Consider the following 22,886-nt stretch of genomic DNA (forward strand, 5'->3'; position numbering starts at 1 on the left):
CTCTACCTCCTCGTTGTAGTATGCTGCTAGTTGAGATCCACACGGACAGTATATTATTTACCTTCCTTGGTACAACATTTCCGCTACTGCTTATAAGAGAAAAAAGAGAGATAGGAAGCGTCGGAGGTAACAACCACACATATGCATGAGCAGTCTAGGACCATTATTTGTTTTGCACTATCATCAAAGAGAAAGGAAACAAATAATAATCCAATGTTACTGTTAGCACAATGAAAACTTATATTACTCCTCTGCTAAATATTGCAAGAGATTAACTGTTATGTCTTATTTATTTCCTCATTTTTCTCCAGGTAGATGCTTCTTTTCAGCGAAAACTACCTAAGAAGAGAAGTAAACAGAAGCAAGAATTGATGCATGAAAAAACATGCCATGGCAGATGACATCACAACATACATTGTTGAACTGCTTTTAAGAATTCAGGATGAGAGACCACAGATAACTATGGCTGATTCTGCTGAAGATTGTACTATAATGGCTGTCAGGATGGTCCAAATTACGCACTATATGAATGCCTCTGGCAGTGTACCAGGATGTGCAATTAATGATCTAGCGTAACATGTATAAAAATGATGAACGGTGGTTGTGCCACAACTACTATGTCAGCTATATGATCATGCAAAGCAATATGACAATAAATGCTCAAGTCATGAAAATGAAAGTGGTCAAAGTTGCATGGCAATATATCTTAGAATGGCTATGGAAAGGCCATAATAGGTAGGTATGGTGGTTGTTTTGAGGAAGATATAATAAGGCTTATGTGTGATAGAGCGTATCATATCATGGGGTTTGGATGCACCTGCGAAGTTTGCACTGACTCTCGTGATGAGAAAGGGCAATGCACGGTACCATAGAGGCTAGCAAATTACGAAAAGGTAAGAGTGTGTATAATCCATGGACTCACATTAGTCATAAAGAACTTATATACTTATTGCAAAAGTTTATTAGCCCTCGAAGAAAAGTACTATTACACATGGCCCTAGGGGGATAGATTGGTAGGAAAAGACTATCGCTCGACCCCGACCGCCACTCATAAGGAAGACAATCAATAATAAATCATGCTCCAACTTCATAGCATAACGAGAGACTATACGTACATACTTCGGGAATCACAAACTTTAACACCAGTATTCTTATTAATCACAACCATTTACTAGTACCTCCCACATATTACCATCTCTATATTGATGGAAATATGCCCTAGAGGTAATAATAAAATGGTTATTATTATATTTCCTTAATCATGATAAAGATTTATTATTCATTCTAGAATTGTATTGACCAGAAACTTAAATACATGTGTGAATACATAAACAAATACTGTGTCCCTAGTGAGCCTCTACTAGACTAGCTCGTTGATCAAAGATGGTTAAGGTTTCCTAACCATGGACATGAGTTGTCATTTGATAACGGGATCACATCATTAGGAGAATGATGTGATGGACAAGACCCATCCGTTAGCTTAGCATAATGATCGTTCAGTTTTATTGTTATTGCTTTCTTCATGTCAAATACATATTCCTTCGACTATGAGATTATGCAACTTCCGGATACCGAAGGAATGCCTTGTGTGCTATCAAACGTCACAACGTAACTGGGTGATTATAAAGATGCTCTATAGGTATCTCCGAAGGTGTTTGTTGAGTTGGCATAGATCGAGATTAGGATTTGTCACTCCGAGTATCGAAGAGGTATCTCTCGGCCCTCTCGGTAATACACATCATAAGCTTGCAAGCAAATGACTATGGAGTTAGTCATGAGGTGATGTATTACGGAACGAGTAAAGAGACTTGCCGGTAACAAGTTTGAACTAGGTATGAAGATACCGATGATCGAATCTCGGGCAAGTAACATATTGATGTCTACTACACAACCTTCTTCTTGTAGACGTTGTTGGACCTCCAAGTGCAGAGGTTTGTAGGACAGTAGCAAATTTCCCTCAAGTGGATGACCTAAGGTTTATCAATCCGTGGGAGGCGTAGGATGAAGATGGTCTCTCTCAAGTAACCCTGCAACCAAATAACAAAGAGACTCTTGTGTCCCCAACACACCCAATACAATGGTAAATTGTATAGGTGCACTAGTTCGGCGAAGAGATGGTGATACAAGTGCAATATGGATAGTAGATAATAGTTTTTGTAATCTGAAAAATATAAAAACTGCAAGGTAGCAAACGATAAAAGTGAGCGTAAACGGTATTGCAATGTGTTGAAACAATGCCTAGGGTTCATACTTTCACTAGTGCAAGTTCTCTCAACAATAATAACATAATTGGATGATATAACTATCCCTCAACATGCAAAAAAGAGTCACTCCAAAGTCACTAATAACGGAGAACAAACAAAGAGATTATGGTAGGGTACGAAACCGCCTCAAAGTTATTCTTTCCGATCGATCTATTCAAGAGTCTGTAGTAAAATAACATGAAGCTATTCTTTCCGTTCAATCTATCATAGAGTTCATACTATAATAACACCTTAAGACACAAATCAACCAAAACCCTAATGTCACCTAGATACTCCAATGTCACCTCAAGTATCCGTGGGTATGATTATACGATATGCATCACACAATCTCAGATTCATCTATTCAACCAACACAAAGAACTTCAAAGAGTGCCCCAAAGTTTCTACCGGAGAGTCAAGACGAAAACATGTGCCAACCCCTATGCATAAGTTCACGGAACTCGCAAGTTGATCACCAAAACATACATCAAGTGGATCACATGATATCCCATTGTCACCACAGATAAGCACATGCAAGACATACATCAAGTGTTCTCAAATCCTTAAAGACTCAATCCGATAAGATAACTTCAAAGGGAAAACTCAATCCATTACAAGAGAGTAGAGGGGGAGAAACATCATAAGGTCCAACTATAATAGCAAAGCTCGTGATACATCAAGATCGTACCACCTCAAGAATACGAGAGAGAGAGAGAGAGATCAAACACATAACTACTGGTACATACCCTCAACCCCGAGGGAGAACTACTCCCTCCTCGTCATGGAGAGCGTCGGGATGATGAAGATGGCCATCGGTGAGGGATTCCCCCTCCGGCAGGGTGCCGGAATAGGGTCCCGATTGATTTTTGGTGGCTATAGAGGCTTGCGGCGGCGGAACTCCCGATCTATTTTGCTCCTCGATGTTTTTAGGGTATATGGACATATATAGGCGAAAGAGGTTGGTCAGGGGAGCCACGAGGGGCCCACGAGGGTGGGGGCGTGCCTAGGGGGTAGGGCGCGCCTCCCTGCCTTGTGGCTTCCTCGAAGCTTCCCTGACGTCTACTCCAAGTCTCCTGGATTGCTTCCGTTCCAAAAATAACTCTCCCGAAGGTTTCATTCCGTTTGGACTCCATTTGATATTCCTTTTCTTCGAAACACTGAAATAGGCAAGAAAACAACAATTTGGGCTGGGCCTCCGGTTAATAGGCTAGTCCCAAAAATAATATAAAAGTGTAAAATAAAGCCCATTAACATCCAAAACAGATAATATAATAGCATGGAACAATCAAAAATTATAGATACGTTGGAGACGTATCAGCATCCCCAAGCTTAATTCCTGCTCGTCCTCGAATAGGTAAATGATAAAAAAACAGATTTTTTGATGTGGAATGCTTTCTAGAATATTCTTCAATGTATTTTTCTCTATTGTGGCATGAATGTTCAGATCCGAAAGATTCAAGATAAAAGTTTATTGTTGACATAAAAATAGTAATACTCCAAGTATGCTAATCAAGCAATTATGTCTTATCAAAATACCATAGCCAAAGAAAACTTATCCCTACAAAGTCATATAGTTTGGCCATGCTTCATTTTCGTCACACAAAATGCTCTCATCATGCACAACCCGGATGACAAGCCAAGCAATTGTTTCATACTTAGCTTTTTCAAACTCTTTCAACTTTTACGCAATATATGAGCGCGAGCCATGGACATAGCACTATGGGTGGAATAGAATATGATGATTGAGGTTGTGTGAGAAGACAAAAAGGGAGAAAGTCTCACATTGACGCGGATAATCAATGGGCTATGGAGATGCCCACCGATTGATGTCAATGCAAGGAGTAGGGATTGCCATGCAACAGATGCACTAGAGCTATAAATATATGAAAGCTCATTGGTGAAACTAAGTGGGTGTGCATCCAACTTGCTTGCTCACGAAGATCTAGGGCATTTGAGGAAGCCCATCATTGGAATATACAAGCCAAGTTCTATAATGAAAAATTCCCACTAGTATATGAAAGTGAAAAAATAAGAGACACTCTATCATGAAGATCATGGTGCTACTTTGAAGCACAAGTGTGGAAAAAGGATAGTAACATTGTCCCTTCTCTCTTTTTCTCTCATTTATCTATTATATATTTTCTCTTTTTTTATTTGGTTCTTATTTCTTTTTTTCTTTTGGCCTCTTTTATTTCTTTCTTTTTTTCGTCCGGAGTCTCATCCCGACTTGTGGGGGAATCATAGTCTCCATCATCCTTTCCTCACATGGGACAATGCTCTAATGATGATCATCACACTTTTATTTTCTTACAACTCAAGAATTACAACTCGATACTTAGAACAAAGTATGACTCTATGTGAATGCCTCCGGCGGTGTACCAGGATTGCGATGAATCAAGAGTGACATGTATGAAAAAATTATGAACGGTGGCTTTGCCACAAATACGATGTCAACTACATCATCATGCAAAGCAATATGACAATGATGATGTGTTTCATATTAAATGGAACGGTGGAAAGTTGCATGGCAATATATCTCGGAATGGCTATGGACATGCCATAATAGGTAGGTATGGTGGCTGTTTTGAGGAAGATATAAGGATGCTTATGTGTGATAGAGCGTATCATATCACGGGGTTTGGATGCACCGGCGAAGTTTACACCAACTCTCAAGGTGAGAAAGGGCAATGCACGGTACCGAAGAGCCTAGCAATGATGGAAGGGTGAGAGTGCGTATAATCCATGGACTCAACATTAGTCATAAAGAACTCATATACTTATTGCAAAAATCTACAAGTCATCAAAACCAAGCACTACGCGCATACTCCTAGGGGGATAGATTGGTAGGAAAAGACCATCGCTCGTCCCCGACCGCCACTCATAAGGAAAGCAATCAAAGAACACCCCATGCTTCAAATTCGTCACATAACGTTCACCATATGTGCTGTTGGCGAACGTAGTAATTTCAAAAAAAATTCCTACGCACACGCAAGATCATGGTGATGCATAGCAACGAGAGGGGAGAGTATTGTCTATGTACCCTTGTAGACCGAACGCGGAAGCGTTATATCAACACGGTTGATGTAGTCGTACGTCCTCACGATCCGACCGATCCAGGTACCGAAAGCACGTCACCTCCGAGTTCTGCACACGTTCGGCTCGGTGATGTCCTCGCCTTCTCGATCCAGCAAGAGAGGCGAAGTAGTAGATGAGTTCTGGCAACACGACGGCGTGGTGACGGTGTTGGTGAAGAACAATCTTCGTAGGGCTTCGCCTAAGCACTACGAAAACTATGACGGGGGATAAACAGAGGGGACGGGGTTGCCGGCACACGGCTTGGTGTTTCTTGATATGTTTTTGGTGCTAGCCCTACCCCTCTATTTATATGTTGAGCCCTGGGGTCGAAACTTGGAGCAAAAGCCTCCTCAAAGTCGGTTTTGCCCGAAAGGCAAGAGTCCCACTCGGACTCTAGGACCAAACGCCACAATCCTTGGCATCTGGCCCAGGCGCCATGGGCCTCGGCGTCTGGCCCAGGGCCAGACGCCAGGGTCTCCGGCGTTTGGCCCCCTGGCCTCCGCAAAACTCCTTTTGCACCGACTTATAGCCCCATGGGCCTGACCCCTTGGCCAAACCATATCATCCAATATATGAATCTTTACCTCCGGACCATTCTGGAGCTCCTCGTCATGTCCGTGATCTCATCCGGGACTCCGAACAACATTCGGTCACCAACATACATAACTCATATAATACTATATCGTCAACGAACGTTAAGCGTGCGGACCCTACGGGTTCGAGAACTATGTAGACATGACCGAGACACCTCTCTGGTCAATAACCAATAGCGGGACCTGGATGCCCATATTGGCTCCTACATATTCTACGAAGGTCTTTATCGGTCAGATCGCATAACAACATAGGTTGTTCCCTTTGTCATCGGTATGTTACTTGCCCAAGATTCGATCGTCGGTATGTCAATACCTAGTTCAATCTCGTTACCGGCAAGTCTCTTTACTCATTCCGTAATACATCATCCCGCAACTAACTCATTAGTTGCAATGCTTGCAAGGCTTATAGTGATGTGCATTACCAAGTGGGCCCAGAGATACCTCTCCGACAATCGGAGTGACAAATCCTAATCTCGAAATACGCCAACCCAACAAGTACCTTCGGAGACACCTGTAGAGTACCTTTATAATCACCCAGTTACATTGTGACGTTTGGTGGCACACAAAGTGTTCCTCCGGTAAACGGGAGTTTCATAATCTCATAGTCATAGGAACATGTATAAGTTATGAAGAAAGCAATAGCAACAAACTAAACGATCAAATGCTAAGCTAACGGAATGGGTCAAGTCAATCACATCATTCTCCTAATGATGTGATCCCATTAATCAAATGACAACTCATGTCTATGGTTAGGAAACATAACCATCTTTGATCAACGAGCTAGTCAAGTAGAGGCATACTAGTGACACTCTGTTTGTCTATGTATTCACACATGTATTATGTTTCCGGTTAATACAATTCTAGCATGAATAATAAACATTTATCATGATATAAGGAAATAAATAATAACTTTATTATTGCCTCTAGGGCATATTTCCTTCACTCTCCCACTTGCACTAGAGTCAATAATCTAGTTCACATCGCCATGTGATTTAACACCAATAGTTCACATCACCATGTGATTAACACCCATAGTTCACATCGTCATGTGACCAACACCCAAAGGGTTTACTAGAGTCATAATCTAGTTCACATTGTTATGTGATTAACTCCCAAAGAGTACTAAGGTGTGATCATGTTTTGCTTGTGAGAGAAGTTTAGTCTACGGGTCTGCCACATTTAGATCCGTATGTATTTTGCAAATTTCTATGTCAACAATGCTCTGCACGGATCTACTCTAGCTAGTTGCTCCCACTTTCAATATGTATCCAGATTGAGATTTAGAGTCATCTGGATCAGTGTCAAAATTTGCATCGACGTAACCCTTTACGACGAACCTTTTTTGTCACCTCCATAATCGAGAAACATATCCTTATTCCACTAAGGATAATTTTGACCGATGTCCAGTGATCTACTCCTAGATCACTATTGTACTCCCTTGCCAAAAACAGTGTAGGGTATACAATAGATCTGGTACACAACATGGCATATTTTATAGAACCTATGGCCAAGGCATAGGGAATGACTTTCATTCCCTTTCTATCTTCTGCCGTGGTTGGGCTTTGAGTCTTACTCAGTTTCACACCTTGTAACACAGGAAAGTACTCTTTCTTCGACCGTTCCATTTTGAACTACTTCAAAATCTTGTCAAGGTATGTACTCATTGAAGAACTTATCAAGCGTCTTGATCTATCTCTATAGATCTTGATGCTCAATATGTAAGCAGCTTCACCGAGGTCTTTCTTTGAAAAACTCCTTTCAAACACTCCTTTATGCTTTGCAGAATAATTCTACATTATCTCCGATCAACAATATGTCATTCACATATACTTATCAGAAATGATGTAGTGCTCCCACTCACTTTCTTGTAAATACAGGCTTCACCGCAAGTCTGTATAAAACTATATGCTTTGATCAACTTACCAAAGCGTATATTCCAACTCCGAGATGCTTGCACCAGTCCATAGATGGATCGCTGGAGCTTGCATATTTTGTTAGCACCTTTAGGATTGACAAAACTTTCTTGTTGCATCATATACAATTCTTCTTTAATAAATCCATTAAGGAATGTAGTTTTGTTTATCCATTTGCCAGATTTCATAAAATGTGGCATTTGCTAACATGGTTCGGACAGACTTAAGCATAGATACAAGTGAGAAACTCTCATCGTAGTCAACACCTTGAACTTGTCGAAAACTTTTTGCGACAATTCTAGCTTTTTAGATAGTAACACTACTATCAGCGTCCATCTTACTCTTGAAGATCCATTAAATCTCAACGGCTCGCCGATCATTGGTCAAGTCAATCAAAGTCCATACTTTGTTCTCATACATGGATCTCATCTCAGATTTCATGGCCTCAAGCCATTTCACGGAATCTGGGCTCATCATCGCTTCCTCATAGTTCGTAGGCTCGTCATGGTCAAGTAACATGACCTCCAGAACAGGATTACCGTACCACTCTGGTGCGGATATCACTCTGGTTTACCTACGAGGTTTCGGTAGTAACTTGATCTGAAGTTACATGATCATCATCATTAGCTTCCTCACTAATTGGTGTAGTAGTCACAGGAACAGATTTCTGTGATGAACTACTTTCCAATAAGGGAGCAGGTACAATTACCTCATCAAGTTCTACTTTCCTCCCACTCACTTCTTTTGAGAGAAACTCCTTCTCTAGAAAGGATCCATTCTCAGCAATGAATATCTTGCCTTCGGATCTGTGGTAGAAGGTGTAGGGTATCCTACGAAGACGCACTTCTCCGATTTGGGTTTGAGCTTATCAGGTTGAAACTTTTTCACACCAGCATTGCAACCTCAAACTTTAAGAAACGACAGCTTAGGTTTCTTGCCAAACCATAGTTCATACGGTGTCATCTCAACGGATTTAGATGGTGCCCTATTTAACGTGGATGTAGCTGTCTCTAATGCATAATCCCAAAACGATAGTGGTAAATTGGTAAGAGACATCATAGATCGCACCATATCTAATAAAGTACGGTTACGATGTTCGGACACACCATTACACTGTGGTGTTCCAGGTGGCGTGAGTAGTGAAACTATTTCACATTGTTTTAACTGAAGGCCAAACTCGTAACTCAAATATTTTACTTCTGTGATTAGAAATTTTTGTTTTTGTTACGATGATTCTCCACCTCACTCTGAAATTCTTTGAACTTTTCAAATGTTTTAGACTTGTGTTTCATCAAGTAGATATACTCATATCTGCCCAAATCATCTGTGAAGATCAGAAAATAATGATACCTGCTGCGAGCCTCAATATTCATCGGACCACATACATCAGTATGTATGATTTCCAACAAATCTGTTGCTCGCTCCATTGTTCCGGAGAACGGAGTCTTAGTCATCTTGCCCATGAGGCATGGTTCGCAAGCATCAACTGATTCATAATCAAGTGATTCCAAAAGCCCATCAACATGGATTTTCTTCATGCGCTTTACACCAATATGACCTAAACGGCAGTGCCACAAATAAGTTGCACTATTATTATTAACTTTGCATCTTTTGGCTTCAATATTATGAAAATGTGTATCACCACGATCGAGATCCAACAAACCATTTTCATTGGGTGTATGACCATTGAAGGTTTTATTCATGTAAACAGAACAATAATTATTCTCTACCTTACATGAATAACCGTATTGCAATAAACATGATCCAATCATATTTATGCTCAACGCAAACACTAAATAACATTTATTTTAGGTTTAACACTAATCACGAAAGTATAGGGAGTGTGCGATGATGATCATATCAATCTTGGAACCATTTCCAATACACATCGTCACTTCACCCTTAACTAGTCTCTGTTCATTCTGCAACTCCCGTTTCGAGTTACTATTCTTAGCAACTGAACTAGTATCAAATACTGAGGGGTTGCTATAAACACTAGTAAAGTACACATCAATAACATGTATATCAAATATACCTATGTTTACTTTGCCATCCTTCTTATCCGCCAATTACTTGGGGTAGTTCCGCTTCTAGTGACCAGTCCCTTTGCAGTAGAAGCACTTAGTCTCAGGCTTAGGACCAGACTTGGGCTTCTTCACTTGAGCAGTAACTTACTTGTCGTTCTTCTTTAAGTTCCCCTTCTTCCCTTTGACCTTTTCTTGAAACTAGTGGCCTTGTCAACCATCAACGCTTGATGTTTTTCTTGATTTCTACCTTCGTCGATTTCAGCATCACGAAGAGCTTGGGAATCGTTTCCGTTATCCCTTGCATATTATAGTTCATCACGAAGTTCTACTAACTTGGTGATGGTGACTAGAGAATTCTATCAATCACTATCTTATCTGGAAGATTAACTCCCACTTGATTCAAGCGATTGTAGTACCCAGACAATCTGAGCACATGCTCACTGCTTGAGCTATTCTCCTCTATCTTTTAGCTATAGAACTTGTTGAAGACTTCATATCTCTCAAGTCGGGTATTTGCTTGAAATATTAACTTCAACTCCTGAAACATCTCATATGGTCCATGACGTTTAAAACGTCTTTGAAGTCCCAATTCTAAGCCGTTAAGCATGGCGCACTAAACTATCATGTAGTCATCATATTGAGCTAGCCAAACGTTCATAACATCTGCATCTGCTCCTGTAATAGGTTTGTCACCTAGTGGTTCTTCTATGCAGCAAGGAGGATAAACCTCAGATCACGGATCCAATCCGCATCATTGCTACTAACATCTTTCAACTTAGTTTTCTCTAGGAACATATCAAAAATAAAACAGGGGAGCTAAACACGAGCTATTGATCTACAACATAGATATGCTAATACTACCAGGACTAAGTTCATGATAAATTTAAGTTCAATTTAATCATATTATTTAAGAACTCCCACTTAGATAGACATCCCTCTAATCCTCTAAGTGATCACGTGATCCATATCAACTAAACCATGTCCGATCATCACATGAGATGGAGTAGTATCTGTTGGGGAACGTTGCAGAAAACAAAAATTTTCCTACTCGTTTCACCAAGATCATCTAGGAGTTCATCTAGCAACGAGTCATCTAATGCATCTACATACCTTTGTAGATTGCGCACGGAAGCGTTCAAAAGAACGGTGATGATGTAGTCGTACTCGACGTGATCCAAATCACCGATGACCAGCGCCGAACGGACGGCACCTCCGCGTTCAACACACGTACGGGACGGGAGACGTCTCCTCCTTCTTGATCCAGCAAGGGGGGAGGAGAGGTTGATGAAGATCCAGCAGCACGACGGCGTGGTGGTGGATGCAGGGCGTTACAGAAGCAGGGCTTCGCCAAGACTACGAGGGAGAGACGTAACGGGGGGGAGATGGAGGCGCCAGGGGCTGGTCTGAAATCCCTCCTCTTCCCCCCACTATATATAGGGGTGCCATGGGGGGGTGCCGGCCCTAGTAGATGAGATCTACTAGGGGGGAGGCGGCCAAGGGGAGGTTTCCCTCCCCCCCAAGGCACCTAGGGGTGCCTTCCACCACATGGACTCTTCCATGGTGGAAACCCTAGGCGCATGGGCCTATAGGGGCTGGCGCCCCAGCCCACTATGGGCTGGGTTCCCTCCTATTTCAGCCCATGGGGCCCTCCGGGATAGGTGGCCCCACCCGGTGGACCCCCGGGACCCTTCCGGTGGTCCTGGTACAATACCGATAACCCTGAAACTTGTCCCGATGCCCGAAACAGCACTTCCTATATATAATTCTTTACCTCCGTACCATTCCGGAACTCCTCGTGACGTCCGGGATCTCATCCGGGACTCCGAACAACATTCGGGTTACTGCATATACATATCTTCACAACCCTAGCGTCACCGAACCTTAAGTGTGTAGACCCTACGGGTTCGGGAGACAAGCAGACATGACCGAGACGACTCTCCAGTCAATAACCAACAGCGGGATCTGGATACCCATGTTGGCTCCCACATGCTCCACGATGATCTCATCGGATGAACCACGATGTCGAGGATTCAATCAACCCCGTACGCAATTCCCTTTGTCAATCGATATGTTACTTGCCCGAGATTCGGTCGTCGGTATCCCAATACCTCGTTCAATCTCGTTACCGGCAAGTCACTTTACTCGTACCATAATGCATGATCCCGTGATCAGACACTTGGTCACTTTGAGCTCATTATGATGATGCATTACCGAGTGGGCCCAGTGATACCTCTCCGTCATACGGAGTGACAAATCCCAGTCTTGATCCATGTCAACCCAACAGACACTTTTGGAGATACCCGTAGTCTACCTTTATAGTCACCCAGTTACGTTGTGACGTTTGGTATACCCAAAGCACTCCTACGGTATCCGGGAGTTACACGATCTCATGGTCTAAGGAAAAGATACTTTGACATTGGAAAACTCTAGCAAACGAACTATACGATCTTGTGTTATGTTTAGGTTTGGGTCTTGTCCATCACATCATTCTCCTAATGATGTGATCTCATTATCAATGACATCCAATGTCCATAGTCAGGAAACCATGACTATCTGTTGATCAACGAGCTAGTCAACTAGAGGCTTACTAGGGACATGTTGGTGTCTGTTATTCACACATGTATTACGATTTCCGGATAACACAATTATAGCATGAATAAAGACAATTATCATGAACAAGGAAATATAATAATAATGCTTTTATTATTGCCTCTAGGGCATATTTCCAACAGTCTCCCACTTGCACTAGAGTCAATAATCTAGTTACATTGTGATGAATCGAACACCCATGGAATTCTGGTGTTGATCATGTTTTGCTCTAGGGAGAGGTTTAGTCAACGGATCTGCTACATTCAGGTCCATGTGTACTTTACAAATTTCTATGTCTCCATCTTGAACATTTTCACGAATGGAGTTGAAGCGACGCTTGATGTGCCTTGTCTTCTTGTGAAACCTGGGCTCCTTGGCAAGAGCAATAGCTCCAGTGTTGTCACAGAAGAGCTTGATCGGCCCCGACGCATTGGGTATGACTCCTAGGTCGGTGATGAACTCCTTCACCCATATTGCTTCATGTGCTGCCTCCGAGGCTGCCATGTACTCCGCTTCACATGTAGATCCCGCCACGACGCTTTGCTTGCAACTGCACCAGCTTACTGCCCCACCATTCAAAATATACACGTATCCGGTCTGTGACTTAGAGTCATCCAGATCTGTGTCGAAGCTAGCGTCGACGTAACCCTTTACGACGAGCTCTTCGTCACCTCCATAAACGAGAAACATTTCCTTAGTCCTTTTCAGGTACTTCAGGATATTCTTGACCGCTGTCCAGTGTTCCTTGCCGGGATTACTTTGGTACCTTCCTACCAAACTTACGGCAAGGTTTACATCAGGTCTGGTACACAGCATGGCATACATAATAGAACCTATGGCTGAGGCATAGGGGATGACACTCATCTCTTCTATTTCTTCTGCCGTGGTCGGACATTGAGCTGAGCTCAATTTCATACCTTGTAACACAGGCAAGAACCCCTTCTTAGATTGATCCATATTGAACTTCTTCAATATTTTATCAAGGTATGTGCTTTGTGAAAGACCTATGAGGCGTATCGATCTATCTCTATAGATTTTGATGCCTAATATATAAGCAGCTTCTCCAAGGTCCTTCATTGAAAAACTTTTATTCAAGTAGGCCTTGATGCTGTACAAGAGTTCTATATCATTTCCCATCAAAAGTATGTCATCCACATATAATATGAGAAATGCTACAGAGCTCCCACTCACTTTCTTGTAAACGCAGGCTTCTCCATAAGTCTGCGTGAACCCAAACGCTTTGATCATCTCATCAAAGCGAATGTTCCAACTCCGAGATGCTTGCACCAGCCCATAAATCGAGCGTTGGAGCTTGCACACCTTGTCAGCATTCTTAGGATCGACAAAACCTTCCGGCTGCATCATATACAATTCTTCCTTAAGGAAACCATTAAGGAATGCCGTTTTGACGTCCATTTGCCATATTTCATAATCATAGAATGCGGCAATCGCTAACATGATTCGGACGGACTTCAGCTTCGCTACCGGTGAGAAAGTCTCATCGTAGTCAACCCCTTGAACTTGTCGATAACCCTTAGCGACAAGTCGAGCTTTATAGATGGTCACATTACCATCCGCGTCTGTCTTTTTCTTAAAGATCCATTTATTCTCTATGGCTCGCCGTTCAACGGGCAAGTCAGTCAAAGTCCATACTTCGTTTTCATACATGGATCCTATCTCGGATTTCATGGCTTCTAGCCATTTGTCGGAATCCGGGCCCGCCATCGCTTCTTCATAGTTCGAAGGTTCACCGTTGTCTAACAACATGATTTCCAAGACAGGGTTGCCATACCACTCTGGTGCGGAACGTGTCCTTGTGGACCTTCGAATTTTAGTAGGAGCTTGATCAGAAGTATCTTGATCATTATCATTAACTTCCTCTCTAGTCGGTGCAGGCACCTCAGGAACATTTTCTTGAGTTGCGCCATTTACCGGTTCAAGAGGTAATACTTCATCAAGCTCTACTTTCCTCCCACTTACTTCTTTAGAGAGAAACTCTTTCTCTAGAAAGGACCCATTCTTGGCAACAAAGATCTTGCCTTCGGATCTGAGGTAGAAGGTATACCCAATAGTTTCTTTTGGGTATCCTATGAAGACGCATTTTTCCGACTTGGGTTCGAGCTTCTCAGGTTGAAGTTTCTTGACATAAGCATCGCATTCCCAAACTTTTAGAAACGACAGCTTAGGTTTCTTCCCAAACCATAATTCATACGGTGTCGTCTCAACGGATTTCGACGGAGCCCTATTTAAAGTGAATGCGGCAGTCTCTAAAGCATAGCCCCAAAAAGATAGCGGTAAATCGGTAAGAGACATCATAGATCGCACCATATCCAATAGAGTGCGATTACGACGTTCGGACACACCGTTACGCTGAGGTGTTCCAGGCGGCGTGAGTTGCGAAACTATTCCACATTTTCTTAAGTGTGTGCCAAACTCGTGACTCAAGTATTCTCCTCCACGATCTGATCGTAGAAACTTGATTTTCCTGTCACGTTGATTTTCAACCTCACTCTGAAATTCCTTGAACTTTTCAAAGGTTTCAGACTTGTGTTTCATTAAGTAGATATACCCATACCTACTTAAATCATCAGTGAGGGTGAGAACATAACGATAGCCACCGCGAGCCTCAACACTCATTGGACCGCACACATCAGTATGTATGATTTCCAATAAGTCAGTTGCTCGCTCCATTGTTCCTGAGAACGGAGTCTTGGTCATTTTACCCATAAGGCATGGTTCGCACGTGTCAAATGATTCATAATCAAGAGACTCTAAAAGTCCATCAGCATGGAGCTTCTTCATGCGTTTGACACCTATGTGACCAAGGCGGCAGTGCCACAAGTATGTGGGACTATCATTATCAATCTTACTTCTTTTGGTACTCACATTATGAACATGTGTAGCATCACGTTCGAGATTCATAAAGAATAAACCATTCACCATAGGAGCATGACCAGAAAACATATCTCTCATAAAAATGGAACAACCATTATTCTCAGATTTAAAAGAGTAGCCATCTCGAATTAAACGAGATCCCGATACAATGTTCATGCTCAAAGCTGGCACTAAATAACAATTATTAAGGTTTAAAACTAATCCCGAAGGTAGATGCAGAGGCAGCGTGCCGACGGTGATCACATTGACCTTGGAACCATTCCCGACACGCATCGTCACCTCATCCTTCGCCAGTCTCCGCTTATTCCGTAGCTCCTGTTTTGAGTTACAAATATGAGCAACCGCACCGGTATCAAATACCTAGGAGCTACTACGAGTACTGGTAAGGTACAGATCAATTACATGTATATCACATATACCTTTCGTGATGCCGGCCTTCTTGTCCGCTAAGTATTTGGGGCAGTTCCGCTTCCAGTGACCACTTCCCTTGCAATAAAAGCACTCAGTCTCGGGCTTGGGTCCATTCTTTGGCTTCTTCCCGGCAGCTTGCTTGCCGGGTGCGGCAACTCCCTTGCCGTCCTTCTTGAAGGCTTTCTTACCCTTGCCCTTCTTGAACTTAGTGGTTTTATTCACCATCAACACTTGATGTTCCTTTTTGACTTCTACCTCTGCTGATTTCAGCATTGCAAATACTTCAGGAATGGTCTTTTCCATCCCCTGCATATTGAAGTTCATCACAAAGCTCTTGTAGCTCGGTGGAAGCGACTGAAGGATTATGTCAATGACCGCGTCATCCGGGAGATTAACTCCCAGCTGGGTCAAGCGGTTATGCAACCCAGACATAGTGAGTATGTGCTCACTGACAGAACTGTTTTCCTCCATCTTACAGCTGAAGAACTTGTCGGAGACTTGATATCTCTCGACCCGGGCATGAGCTTGGAAAACCATTTTCAGCTCTTCGAACATCTCATATGCTCCGTGTCTCTCAAAACGTTTTTGGAGTCCCGGCTCTAAGCTGTAAAGCATGCCGCACTGAACGAGGGAGTAGTCATCGGTACGTGCCTGCCAAGCGTTCATAACGTCTTGTTCTGCAGGGAGAACAGGTGCATCACCTAGCGGTGCTTGTAGGACATAATCTTTCTTGGCAGCTATGAGGATGATCCTCAGGTTCCGGACCCAGTCCGTGTAGTTGTTGCCATCATCTTTCAGCTTGGTTTTCTCTAGGAACGCGTTGAAGTTGAGGACTACGTTGGCCATTTGATCTACAAGACATATTGTAAATATTTTAGACTAAGTTCATGATAATTAAGTTCATCTAATCAAATTATTCAATGAACTCCCACTTAGATAGACATCCCTCCAGTAATCTAAGTATAACATGATCCGAGTTAACTAGGCCGTGTCCGATCATCACGTGAGACGGACTAGTCAACATCGGTGAACATCTTCATGTTGATCGTATACTATATGACTCATGCTCGACCTTTCGGTCTTCTGTGTTCCGAGGCCATGTCTGTACATGCTAGGCTCGTCAAGTCAACCTAAGTGTTTGCATGTGTAAATCTGTCTTACACCCGTTGTATGTGAACATTGGAATCTAACACCCGATCATCACGTGGTGCTTCGAAACAACGAACTGTCGCAACGGTGCACAGTTAGGGGGAACACTTTCTTGAAATTATTATGAGGGATCATCTTATTTACTACTGCCGTTCTAAGTAAACAAGATGCAAAAACATGATAAACATCACATGCAATCAAATAATAATAGTGACATGATATGGCCAATATCACATAGCTCCTTTGATCTCCATCTTGGGGCTCCATGATCATCTTGTCACCGGCATGACACCATGATCTCCATCATCGTGTCTCCATGAAGTTGCTCGCCAACTATTACTTCTACTACTATGGCTAACACGTTTAGCAATAAAGTAAAGTAATTTACATGGCGTTTCTCAATGACACGCAGGTCATATAAAAGAATAAAGACAACTCCTATGGCTCCTGCCGGTTGTCATACTCATCGACATGCAAGTCGTGATTCCTATTACAATAGCATGAACATCTCATACATCACATATAGATCATTCATCATTCATCACAACTTTGGCCATATCATATCACAACCCACTTGCTGCAAAAACAAGTTAGACGTCCTCTAATTGTTGTTGCAAGTTTTACGTGGCTGAATTAGGGTTCTAGCAAGAACGTCTTCTTACCTACGTTAAAGCCACAACGTGATTTGTCAACTTCTATTTACCCTTCATAAGGACCCTGTTCATCGAATCCGCTCCAACTAAAGTGGGAGAGACAGACACCCGCCAGCCACCTTATGCAACTAGTGCATGTTAGTCGGTGGAACCGGTCTCACGTAAGCGTACGTGTAAGGTTGGTCCGGGCCGCTTCATCCCACAATACCGCTGAAGCAAGACAAGACTAGTAACGGCAAGAAAGTTGACAAATCCACGCCCACAACTAATTGTGTTCTACTCGCGCAAGAAGAACTACGCATAGACCTAGCTCATGATGCCACTGTTGGGGAACGTTGCAGAAAACAAAAATTTTCCTACTCGTTTCACCAAGATCATCTAGGAGTTCATCTAGCAACGAGTCATCTAATGCATCTACATACCTTTGTAGATTGCGCACGGAAGCGTTCAAAAGAACGGTGATGATGTAGTCGTACTCGACGTGATCCAAATCACCGATGACCAGCGCCGAACGGACGGCACCTCCGCGTTCAACACACGTACGGGACGGGAGACGTCTCCTCCTTCTTGATCCAGCAAGGGGGGAGGAGAGGTTGATGAAGATCCAGCAGCACGACGGCGTGGTGGTGGATGCAGGGCGTTACAGAAGCAGGGCTTCGCCAAGACTACGAGGGAGAGACGTAACGGGGGGGGGGGGGGAGATGGTGGCGCTAGGGGCTGGTCTGAAATCCCTCCTCTTCCCCCCACTATATATAGGGGTGCCATGGGGGGGGGGGGGGCGCCGGCCCTAGTAGATGAGATCTACTAGGGGGGGGGGGCGGCCAAGGGGAGGTTTCCCTCCCCCCCCCCCAAGGCACCTAGGGGTGCCTTCCACCACATGGACTCTTCCATGGTGGAAACCCTAGGCGCATGGGCCTATAGGGGCTGGCGCCCCAGCCCACTATGGGCTGGGTTCCCTCCTATTTCAGCCCATGGGGCCCTCCGGGATAGGTGGCCCCACCCGGTGGACCCCCGGGACCCTTCCGGTGGTCCTGGTACAATACCGATAACCCCGAAACTTGTCCCGATGCCCGAAACAGCACTTCCTATATATAATTCTTTACCTCCAGACCATTCCGGAACTCCTCGTGACGTCCGGGATCTCATCCGGGACTCCGAACAACATTCGGGTTACTGCATATACATATCTTCACAACCCTAGCGTCACCGAACCTTAAGTGTGTAGACCCTACGGGTTCGGGAGACAAGCAGACATGACCGAGACGACTCTCCAGTCAATAACCAACAGCGGGATCTGGATACCCATGTTGGCTCCCACATGCTCCACGATGATCTCATCGGATGAACCACGATGTCGAGGATTCAATCAACCCCGTACGCAATTCCCTTTGTCAATCGATATGTTACTTGCCCGAGATTCGATCGTCGGTATCCCAATACCTCGTTCAATCTCGTTACCGGAAAGTCACTTTACTCGTACCGTAATGCATGATCCCGTGACCAGACACTTGGTCACTTTGAGCTCATTATGATGATGCATTACCGAGTGGGCCCAGTGATACCTCTCCGTCATACGGAGTGACAAATCCCAGTCTTGATCCATGTCAACCCAACAGACACTTTTGGAGATACCCGTAGTCTACCTTTATAGTCACCCAATTACGTTGTGACGTTTGGTATACCCAAAGCACTCCTACGGTATCCGGGAGTTACACGATCTCATGGTCTAAGGAAAAGATACTTTGACATTGGAAAACTCTAGCAAACGAACTATACGATCTTGTGCTATGTTTAGGTTTGGGTCTTGTCCATCACATCATTCTCCTAATGATGTGATCTCGTTATCAATGACATCCAATGTCCATAGTCAGGAAACCATGACTATCTGTTGATCAACGAGCTAGTCAACTAGAGGCTTACTAGGGACATGTTGGTGTCTGTTATTCACACATGTATTACGATTTCCGGATAACACAATTATAGCATGAATAAAGACAATTATCATGAACAAGGAAATATAATAATAATGCTTTTATTATTGCCTCTAGGGCATATTTCCAACAGTATCAACGGTGAACATCACTATGTTGATCATATCTACTATATGATTCACGCTCGACCTTTCGGTATCCGTGTTCCGAGGCCATATCTGTTATATGCTAGGCTCGTCAAGTTTAACCTGAGTATTCCGCGTGTGCAACTATTTTGCACCCGTTGTATTTGAACGTAGAGCCTATCACACCCGATCATCACGTGGTGTCTCAGCACGAAGAACTTTCGCAACGGTGCATACTCGGGGAGAACACTTATACTTTGATAATTTAGTGAGGGATCATCTTATAATGCTACCGTCAATCAAAGCAAGATAAGATGCATAAAATATAAACATCACATGCAATCAATATAAGTGATATGATATGGCCATCATCATCATGTGCTTGTGATCTCCATCTCTAAAGCACCTTCATGATCACCATCGTCACCGGCGCGACACCTTGATCTCCATCGTAGCATCGTTGTCGTCTCGCCAATCTTATGCTTCCACGACTATCGCTACCGCTTAGTGATAAAGTAAAGCATTACAGGGCGACTGCATTGCCTACAATAAAGCGACAACCATATGGCTCCTGCCAGTTGCCGATAACTCGGTTACAAAACATGATCATCTCATATAATAAAATTTAGCATCATGTCTTGACCATATCACATCACAACATGCCCTGCAAAAACAAGTTAGACGTCCTCTACTTTGTTGTTGCAAATTTTACGTGGCTGCTACGGGCTTAGCAAGAACCGTTCTTACCTACGCATCAAAACCACAATGATAGTTTGTCAAGTTGGTGCTGTTTTAACCTTCGCAAGGACCGGGCGTACACACTCGGTTCAACTAAAGTTGGAGCAACTGACACCCGCCAGCCACCTGTGTGTAAAGCACGTCGGTAGAACTAGTCTCGCGTAAGCATACGCGTAATGTCGGTCCGGGCCGCTTCATCCAACAATACCGCCTAACCAAAGTATGACATGCTGGTAAGCAGTATGACTTATATCGCCCACAACTCACTTCTGTTCTACTCGTGCATATGACATCTACGCATAAAACCTGGCTCGGATGCCACTGTTGGGTTTCGTAGTAATTTCAAAAAAATTCCTACGCACACGCAAGATCATGGTGATGCATAGCAACAAGAGGGGAGAGTATTGTTTACGTACCCTCGTAGATCGAACGCGGAAGCGTTATATCAACACAGTTGATGTAGTCATACGTCTTCACGATCCGACCGATCCAAGTACCGAAAGCACGACACCTCCGAGTTCTGCAGACGTTCGGCTCGGTGACGTCCTCGCCTTCTCGATCTAGCAAGAGGGGCGAAGTTGTAGATGAGTTCCGGCAACACGACGGCGTGGTGACGGTGTTGGTGAAGAACAATCTCCGTAGGGCTTTGCCTAAGCACTATGAAAACTATGACGGAGGATAAACTAGAGGGGACGGGGTTGCCGGCACACGGCTTGGTGTTTCTTGATATGTCTTTGGTGCTAGCCCTGCCCCTCTATTTATATGTTGAGCCCTGGGGTCGAAACTTGGAGCAAAAGCCTCCTCAAAGTCGGTTTTGCCCGAAAGGCAAGAGTCCCACTCGGACTCTAGGACCAAACGCCACAATCCTTGGCGTCTAGCCCAGACGCCATGGGCCTCGGCGTCTGGCCCAGGGCCAGACGCCAGGGTCTCCTGCGTTTGGCCCCCTGGCCTCCGCAAAACTCCTTTTGCACCGACTTATAGCCCCATGGGCCCGACCCCTTGGCCAAAACATATCATCCAATATATGAATCTTTACCTCCGGACCATTCCGGAGCTCCTCGTCATGTCCGTGATCTCATCCGGGACTCCGAACAACATTCGGTCACCAACATACATAACTCATATAATACTATATCATCAACGAACGTTAAGCGTGCGGACCCTACGGGTTCGAGAACTATGTAGACATGACCGAGACACCTCTCTGGTCAATAACCAATAGCGGGACCTGGATGCCCATATTGGCTCCTACATATTCTACGAAGATCTTTATCGGTCAGACCGCATAACAACATACGTTGTTCCCTTTGTCATCGGTATGTTACTTGCCCGAGATTCGATCGTCGGTATGTCAATACCTAGTTCAATCTCGTTACCGGCAAGTCTCTTTACTCATTCCGTAATACATCATCCCGCAACTAACTCATTAGTTGCAATGCTTGCAAGGCTTATAGTGATGTGCATTACCGAGTGGGCCTAGAGATACCTCTCCGACCATCAAAGTGACAAATCCTAATCTCAAAATACGCCAACCCAACAAGTACCTTCGGAGACACCTGTAGAGCACCTTTATAATCACCCAGTTATGTTGTGGCGTTTGGTGGCACACAAAGTGTTCCTCCGGTAAACGGGAGTTGCACAATCTCATAGTCATATGAACATGTATAAGTCTTGAAGAAAGCAATAGCAACAAACTAAACGATCAAGTGCTAAGCTAACGGAATGGGTCAAGTCAATCACATCATTCTCCTAATTATGTGACCCCGTTAATCAAATGACAACTCATGTCTATGGTTAGGAAACATAACCATCTTTGATCAACGAGCTAGTCAAGTAGAGGCATACTAGTGACACTCTGTTTGTCTATGTATTCACACATGTATTATGTTTCCGGTTAATACAATTCTAGCATGAATAATAAACATTTATCATGATATAAGGAAATAAATAATAACTTTATTATTGCCTCTAGGGCATATTTCCTTCACGTGCATGCTACTGGACTTGCCAACTTTAGCGCAAGTATTCATCAATTTCACAATTACTCAACTAGCACACCTCTAATATTACCACCTTTATATCTCAAAACCATCTATCAAGCATCCAACTTCTCTTAGCATTTAAAATTTATAGCCAAAGTGAATTACTGTAGCGACCCGACCTTAGACGGTCAAGTCTCTGTGCTTAAGTGTCATCCCTGGATCGGTATGCTGACACACACAGTACTCGAGGATTTATAACAGAGGTAAATCACATGTATAAAGTAACGTAAACACTATTACCTCAATCCAAATAGCGGAAGTAACAACAAGGTTGTGGATTCCCATCAACACCAATGGCAAAGTTGAGTGTAGAAATCGTAACCCTAACGTATCACTTACTCGTCGTAAGAAGGCTGCAACATGAGACGTTGCAACCACAAAGGGTCAGTACATTGAATGTACTGGCAAATTCACACCATAGGATAATGATGAATAATAACTATCACTACATGCATATATGGCTGGTGGAAAAGCTCTATGGTCATAATGTTTTTGCCAAAAG

This window comes from Triticum urartu, chromosome 1A (assembly GCF_056163025.1).
Source record: "Triticum urartu cultivar PI428250 chromosome 1A, HENAU_Tu73, whole genome shotgun sequence".
Lineage (NCBI taxonomy): Eukaryota > Viridiplantae > Streptophyta > Magnoliopsida > Poales > Poaceae > Triticum > Triticum urartu.